This window comes from Cryptomeria japonica, chromosome 3 (assembly GCF_030272615.1).
Source record: "Cryptomeria japonica chromosome 3, Sugi_1.0, whole genome shotgun sequence".
Lineage (NCBI taxonomy): Eukaryota > Viridiplantae > Streptophyta > Pinopsida > Cupressales > Cupressaceae > Cryptomeria > Cryptomeria japonica.
In genome coordinates this window covers 740486887-740495966 of record NC_081407.1, presented here as the reverse complement: position 1 = coordinate 740495966, position 9080 = coordinate 740486887, and the positions used below count along the sequence as shown (strand labels likewise).

Below are 9080 nucleotides of genomic sequence, written 5' to 3'. Positions count from 1 at the left end.
TTTTTTTTTGAAATTTGAAATGTTGAATTTTGGAGGTATCTTGTATTCTAGAGGGATAAAAAATCGACAAAATCAACCAATGTTTTGGATTTAGGCTACTAAATACAGTCATAACAGTCTCCCAAAATTTTGAGAAAAAAGTCGAGGACTGTGGTGGGAATGCACATGGTCCGACCAATCTTTTTAAAAAATTTCAAGGATGAATATTATCATGGTTTCAAAGCTACCCCCCCAAAATTGGTGAATTTTACGATTTCTAGGTGGGCGAAATTAAGGTTCAAATTTAAAAATAGGACCCTATTAGGGTTTTGAAGAAAAACAGGAATTGAATTGCAAATTTGAAAAAGGTCAAATCTAATGGATAGGGACACCTTGGAAAATGTTTACAAATTTGCATTTGAATGAAATTGATTGAAATTTGTACAAAATCTAATTAAATTTGAAAATTAGGGTTTTATGACCTAACCTCTTATTTGAAATTTGAATTTTGGGGAAAATAAGGGAGATTGAAAATTTGAATTGTAGGAATGAAAACAAGTCTAAGAATAATCACAAATATGAAAATTAAATGGAAATCAAATTTTTGTACAAGTTCAAGATGATTTTGAAAATTAGGGTTTTAACAAGATAATGAGGAAATTGAAATTGACAAACAAAACAAATGTCAAATCTAAGATAACCACAAGCATATGAATTAGTGTTTTGAATGAATGAACCACTAAGTTTGTAGAAAAATTAAACTTGTAAATGAAAAATATGAAATTTTCTTCAAAAGAAAGCATGCAAGACGTCGGGTTCACTAAAATGTAATGGTGGGTGAAAAATGTGTGAATAAGAGATCAAGAGGAAAGCTACCCTTTCCCAAGGAGAGATGAGAGTTTCACTACGGATTTCCCTTCAAAAACTTTTCATGCATTACATTAGAAGAGGGGGGGGGGAGGGGGGGGGGGGGAATTGACTAGGTTTAAACTCCAAAGAAGAAGATAGAATCCTAAATGAAATGAGAATGATAAGTCAATCCCCTCTTGTACTCAAAATGAAAAGTAATTGATTAAATTATGTATTAGGACTAAGTGAAAAGAGATGAAGAACTGATAATAACTCAAGATTGAAGTGTTGGATGAAGTTGTGCACCAGGATTTGGTAGTAATATATTGAGAAGAAGCTGTTGTGGGAATTTGAGGAAACGTTTCCTGGACCATGGTGAAAGTGTACACGGTCCTTCAAAAAATCTGTGAAACGAAAAGGGTTTTTCTACCTCTGCAAATGGATTCCAAATTTGATAGTATAGCTACACACCTGCAACCTACACATAGAAAAGAGAGGAAAAGGGGTTGGCATTGGGGGTTTGCCTTCAGGTTAAACCCCAGTTTTGGAATTAACCAATTAATGAAAGAAAGTACTTGCAAGTAAACATAAATGGAAGACTAAAATGTAAATCACCTCAAGGGAGGTTTTGATAGAAATTTTGATAGAAATTCTTGTATGAAATTGAATGTTGAAATGCATCTCCTCTTCAATGGTTGAATCCTTGACTTGAATGCAACACCTAGCCTTGAAGGGAGACTTGAGATGCTCAATGCTTGAAAGGGATGCTTGAATGCTTGATCGCAAATTTTCACCTTATTGAACTTATGCAAATGAGAGGGTAAATTAAAATTTTATACTTAAAAATTAAGGTTAATGAAACTAATTTTTGTCACAGGCTGACATAGGGGAAGTTTTCCCGCTCACTGCACAACCTTCAATGCAGACTTAGGAAGGGTCCTGCCCTAAAATAGGACAAGGGATAGGGGAGCCACACCCCTGCCCTAGGAGGAAAGGGGCACTACACCCCTTTCCTATGGGGGATAGGTGCGCCACACCCCTGTCCTGCCCTTTTTTGCAGGACATGATGTAGGTTATGCAGTGCAGAGGGCATAGGAGATGCATTTCTCAGGGGTTGAGCAATCTTTGGTCTTCAATCAGGCTAAGGGATTCATTTTTGCTTGCGTGAGGACCCTGATATGGTTGAAAATTTCTAGGGTCACAATTTTATGACACTATATTTAAATGCCCCGTTTCCAAGGGATTTGTAGAAATATTCTATCATCCTTGGAGGAGAACATTAGGATCCTAATGAGTATTTGGGAATTTCTAGAGATGTAGAAATTGATCAGTTTTGGATATCTAAAATGACTCTTTTTGGAAATAAACTAGGTGAATATCAACATTTGGTATTTGAAGAGTAAAATGGATGCTTTGCAAAAGGGTGGTAGTTACTCTACTTTTTAGATTGGGGATGGTAATTAAATCATAGAAAAAGACAAGAAAAAGATGCTTTCAATTCTTGAGAATGTGGCTAAGGATGTTAGTCACCTAAAAATGGATTATGAATCCCGTATTGGGGTGATTGAATTGAAATTAAAAGGATTGATAACTGTTGAAATGTGGTGACTGATCAATAAAGTACTGTACACTCAGCAAGTTTTATGGGATCTACTTATCAACCATTCTATCCTTAGATGGCTTCTTCTTACATTGGACAACTAGTCATGTAGATCCACGTAAACAATAAAAGAATGCTAATCCAAAGACAAAGGTGGATCAACGACTACCAAGACAACAAATTTATCAACAAAAACATCATTATTACGTGTAGGAGCAACAAAACAAATATTACCAGTAGAAGTGGCAGTTTAGGCGTAGACAATGTTAGGAGGAGAGATGACAAATCGAACACCATAATAATTAGAAAAAACTCTTACTATTAAAACATTAGAACTGAGAGGAGGATAATAAGGAGTAGGAGGATCAAAATCGTCTAAAACATCATCCTCAAAAGAAACATAAAAATAAAATAGTGAGATAGATCCAAACAGCATTCTTCCAAGTTGAGGAAGACTACCCCCAAGCATTTTGGGAGTACTTAGAAGCCAAATATACAGTAGAAAATAGTGCCTACAATGAAAGGGAATCCTCTCATAGTCTACCAACTGACACCAAAATCTATCATTAACCTATAGAATAACTTCTCTAGGTAAAGCTTTTCAAATATCCACTTTGACTACAATGCGCACAAATGATGTGTGACCAAAGGGTTTTGGTCATTGGGTCAACCTTCAAATATTTTCCTAGAGAGTTATGAATATCTTCATTATACCAAAAATTAAAGAGAAGATAAGGCAACCTTACCCAAAATATTAGAATACTAGTCAAATCTTTCAAGGGGTTGAAAGAAGAAACCTAGGGTGACATGGAGAGGGGATGAGAATCCCACCTCCAAGACCCATCATCAAGTACAACCTACTGATCATCCTCATAATAAAATCACACCAAAAAAATACCTCTAGTAGAAAGGTAAAGCTCTATTTTATCCTCAACCAGAAGTGACCAAACCTCTTGAACCTGGTGATTCAGATTAGGAAGAGAAGGCCAAAAAAAGAGAACTAACAAATGAAGCCATGCTAAAATAAATATTCCTCACAGCCCAACATTCATATCCCTAGAAGAATCATGAGAGAAACAACAACATAGAGTATTGGCTTAACAAAACCTTTCATTTTTTCAGAAGAAACAATCTTAGCCCCAGAAGCAATAGATAAGATTTTTCTAAGAAGATCTACATCATAAACATGTTGACTAGAGCTAGAGGACCCATGGAGAGTAGCAACACTCAACTTCATGGGAGAGGTAGAAGGACCCAAAGTTGGAGAAATAGGCACATGAGCTCCCATATAAGGAGCCTCAACCACAACCACCACAAGATTAACATCTAGCCAAGAGAGAACCCCTTTTGGAGATGAAATTTATATCACTAAATTTAGCTGAGTTAGATCTACAATGGAGAGCATCATCCCAAGGAGGGGTGGTAAAGCAAAAAAATGATTTTGAGTGGAAAGGAGTGGGAGACATCTCAAAAGCTTTATCAACTTTTATCTTAACTAAAGTTTCTAAATTGATTAGTTATTTAGATTTCTTTATCTCAACTAATTTCTTAAAATAGACCTTTAACATAGTAGGCCCAGAAAAAAAATAAATAACAAAGATTATTCAAGGCTTCAACAAATTTTGCTTCTATCTAATCAAAATCATGAGATAGGCTCTTTACGCCTTGCAAAATGTGATTGGCCTACTCCCTTGTCTTTTTAAGGTTCCCCCAAGTATGAATACAAGGGCCTTTATCATCACTGACCTACATTCCCTTATCAGCCTCAGTGATAGTATTCTCCCTAGATTTCCAATATTATATTTTTTGTCATTTATCAACAAGAGTTTTAATCCCTTCAGCACTATTGTGAATTTTTTTATAGCTCACATTCACAAGGATATTGAAGTTGTTATTGTTAGGGTTTCAAGCATATCCGAAGCAACTATGAACTAGCAATTATATGCAGATTTAAATACAAAAGATAAAGAAATAAAATAGGACACGGATAACACAGAGATTTAACATGGTTCACCCAGAATGGGTTACGTTCACCATACATAGCCCTCCAATCTTTCTTATTATCCAACAAAAATAGTACATCAACCTTAGAATGCCTTAAGCATCCCAGCCGCTTATAACATGTGTTTTTAGGGCAACAAACAAAGTCGGTCTTTTTAGGGTTTTATTACTATGTCGGTTTTCATCAACCAAAAAAAATGGCAAAAAAAATTGAGTTTCAAAATAAGATACATAAATTGCTTCACTCTAGCTATATTGTTTGGTTGGTTGCCCCATTTTTCTATCACTATGATAGGTTGTTCTAGGTTTGGTTTTAATAGTTGGTGTCCGATTTGTAATGGGTTGGGGCCCTTCCCCACTTTAATAAAAAAAAATCTAAATAATTAAATTCATATGTATTAATATTTAGAGTTGAAAGGAGCATTTTGTGATTAATATTTATTTTCCAATTTTACAATCCATGTATAGCTTGAAATTTGGAGTTAAAAATTACAAGTAAAAGTCCCACTAATTTTTGTTTAACACAATTTTGCATTTTACCTAATTACTTGAGCTATATATTTTTCATCTAAAATTGGGTATTGATTCTAGTCATCTAATAACTTTGGTGGTTTTGGTTGTTTGGATGGCATTCATTATCGAACCTCAATGTAGAAGGTAACCAAATTTGCATTTTTGTCTACCTACATTTTAAATAACTATTCAAATTATTGCTTTTAGTAATTTAATATCTTAATTCAATTATTATTCCTGTGCAGAATGCTATCTAATGTAGTTGAGAAAAATGATGATTTACAAGCCATTTTAAAGTTTAATACATCATGTCAAGAGTTGATAGTTGTGGTACTCACTAATGATTCATATCAATGTGGCTGGACAAGCACATTCAATGCACATAACTTCTCAAAAAGCATACTCAAAATTGAAATTGATGCATGGACATGTTGGTGTGGTATGAAATCTAAAGAGAATACATAAGAAACAATGAATTTAATCTTGTTGTTTTGGCCTCTCTCTCACACAAAGATTGCCTTATGTTTACACATACGACGAATTTCCAAGGCACAACAATTTTGTCATCATCAACGACCATATACTTGAAACCACGTCAAAAGGTTTGCACACCAACATACTTCTCCTGGATTATATTGAAGCCTTTGTTCACCATCTTGTGTTTAAAAAGCAAAAAAGGATTTTGGAGAACAAGAGAGAGCATGAATAGGTCTACATACAATTGAATGTAATAATACAAAATTTTGTACATCTTTTGACTTGCCAGAGTTGTAAAAAGAATAAATCGGCAATCAACAATAACTGTCTCTAATGTAACCATTCCCCAAAGTGAACGCTATACATGCAGTATAAAAAAATTGCATAATAGCATCCGTTTCTACAACTTAATATTTTAGTTTAACTTGCATTTATTCTTTATTGATTTTGCTGCATTTCAGAACCAACCCATTAATATTGGAAATAATAACAACGAACAAACGTACTTCTTGCTTACGACAACTTGCATCCTCATATACATTGTTCAATCTATATTTTACTATGAGTATAAACATTACACCTCATTTTGGTGCAACGCTACTTATTAATAAACCGGTATATCTGAAATAATTGTTTATTCAGATATATCGGTCCAAGAAAGCTTGCATTTTATCGCAAACGTGAAACTTAACATCGCCGCGTAGAATTTGATAGGGCTATAGCGTTGCATTGCATAAATAACAAAGACAATGTTGATTTCACGCGCTTAATCGGTTCGAATTAGCTTTCAGAATTTCTCCTTGGGTTCACCTTCAGCGGTGCGATTTTCGAAGCAGAGTATAGTAGCCTCTTGGAAATGTCGCACAGAACAAGTTACATTGTTCTCATCACCAGCTTGCCGTTAAATAGATTTTCAAGTAGCTAAGTGTAAGCAGAAACATCTTCCTTGCAGAAGAAAACATCGTGTTTTAGGTCTTTTTGCACTGCCAAGCTGGCTGGTTGACTGAGAAATATACTTACAACTTTGTCAGTTCCAGTAATGAAATTTGTCATTTTGGCTTTTGGATTTGCTATAAATTCCCGTCTTCGCCCACTGAACTTGCTGAAAGACTTGAAGTTATTTACTCTCATTCAAATAGCTTCTCGCTAGTCGAACAAGTCTAAAATACTTAGTTTCGCGGCCACCAGTTAATCCAATACGTTTGTGTTGTCAGTAACGAGCGTCAAAATAAGTGAAAATATCTGTGCCGACGTTGAAAGTACAAGATGTTTAAATGTGAAAGCCTCGAAGATAATCGTCAAGTTTGGGCGCATGATGACGCGAATCAGATTCGAGATATGTTTGACAAGTGTCTCGTAGCACAAGGAGAGGATGATCCTGATTACGACGAGCTCGACCACTGGCCAGCACGTCTTAAGGTGGGTATTGGGCATTTCTTTCTAGTTGCAGTTATGTTACAAAATGTAAAATTTAATTGTATTCGGCCTGGTTGACGAGATATATTGCGTTCAGGTTTTACAGGAGTTGGTGATGCTGGGCACAATCTCTCTGCCAATCGTAGTTACTGGATTGCTTCTCTACCTGAGAAGCGCGATCTCCATGAAGTTCCTGGGCTACCTGGGAGAGTTGGAGCTGGCGGGAGGCTCTCTTTCAATTGGGTTTGCAAACATAACGGGCTATTCGGTTATTTCCGGCCTGGCTATGGGAATGGAACCCCTGTGCAGTCAGGCTTTTGGAGCGAGCAGTCTTCTCGGGCACTCTCTTCAAAGAACAATTCTCATCCTTCTCTGCGCCTCTGTGTCCATAAGTTTGCTGTGGTTAAACATCGAATCGCTTCTGCTGTGGTGCGGGCAGGATGAGAGCATTACCAGGATGGCAGGCACGTATGTGCTTTACTCTCTGCCCAATCTCATCGCGCAGTCATTTCTTCATCCGCTGAAGATTTTTCTCCGAACGCAGAGCTCCACCCTTCCGGTCACAGTTTCAGCAGGCGTGGCTCTTCTCCTTCACATTCCCATCAATTTTCTTCTTGTGGTATATTTCAAACTATCAATCCGGGGTGTTGCCCTGGCTGCCGTATGGACGGAATTTAACATTGTTATATGCTTGGTGTGCTACATATGGCTGTCGGGAGTTTACAAGGATTCGCTGCCGGGGCTGTCGAGAGAATGCCTGAAAGAATGGATGTCGTTTCTGAGACTAGCAATCCCCAGCTGCGCATCGGTGTGCTTAGAGTGGTAGTGGTACGAGTTCATGATTATTCTCTGCGGACTGTTTCTAGACCCCAAAACAACTGTAGCCTCGATGGGAGTTCTCATCCAGACCACGGCATTTCTTTACATATTTCCATCGTTGTTGGGCGTGGCAGTTTCCACGAGAGTGGGAAACGAGCTCGGTGCAAACAGACCGGCCAAGGCCCGCACTGCCATGACAGTAGCAGTTGCATTGGCGGCTCTACTGAGCTTTATACCGATGGGCTTTACACTAACCGTGCGTCACTGGTGGGGTAGAATGTTCACTCAAAATGTGGAGATTCTGTCGCTTGTCTCGTCGACACTGCCAATAGTGGGCGTCTGTGAGCTCGCGAATTGGACGCAAACGACGGCATGCGGAGTCCTCCGAAGCAGCGCGCGGCCGAGCAGTGCCGTACATATAAATTTGGGCTCCTTCTATTTGATAGGGACGCCCGTTGCATTGACTCTGTGTTTTGTTTACATGAAATTTGAATTTGTGGGTCTGTGGCTTGGCATGCTGTCGGCGCAAGTGTCGTGCCTCATTTTCATGTTATCTGTGTTGGTGCGGACTGACTGGATTGTTGAAGCGGAAAGAGCCAAGGACCTCACTGCAGAGCCTCAACAGATCCACATTTTATGTCAACAAGAGAAGGAACAATGTATTTACAGAACTCTGTATATTCAGTATGAAGAAACGACCGTACAGCCTTTACTAACTGTAGTTTGTTTGTAGCTGTCAGCAGGCCCTGCTAATTTGGAGAGAGTGTCAAGCTTGATTATCGTTTTCAGTTTCGACAATATAGAGTTTTACTTTCTGCTTAAATAGACTTCCAATTTAGTGTTCAAATAATTGTGTCGTATCAGTAAAGTGCTTCTCTGTCGTTATTGGATGACACTTAGAATATATTAAGTCAATTTATTTATCGAGACGGCATTCGACATGCTAGTTAGGCCACGTACTGAGATTTGGTCAAGATTACCGCTATAGAATGTCGTCGCTCTTGAACTAAACGCAGATAATTATGACGGACCTACGCGGACCTACGCCCAGCCTTGTACCACACTAAATCACAGAAGCCTATTTCCATTTTAATATTTTTAATTAGCGCTTGCATCAATAAAGGTGCCGATAGTTATTTACACTAATAGTTCCAGAGTTCTAAATATAATATAGGATATTTGTAACAAATGTATTCATATAGATTTTGGGGTTCTTTTGAAATTCCTTTACAATTTATAATTTAAAAAAAAAATCTTTTGTCTAATAAAACAAACATGTTTTTTCAATTTACAAGATATGAATCACTATATTTTTGGAGTTGGGTACATTAAATACATCTGTCTCTCACGGTTGAAGTAGCTTTTTTAAGATATCGTTGCATGATATGTGTATTGATATGAATCATTATAATTTTGATGCTCTTGC

At 37.3% G+C, this 9080-nt stretch overlaps 1 pseudogene; it reads left to right on the top strand.

Moving 5' to 3' along the window:
• Positions 1–6685: 6685 nt before the first annotated feature.
• On the top strand, positions 6686–8387 carry LOC131044036 (protein DETOXIFICATION 49-like; annotated as a pseudogene).
• The last annotated feature ends 693 nt before the right edge of the window (positions 8388–9080 follow it).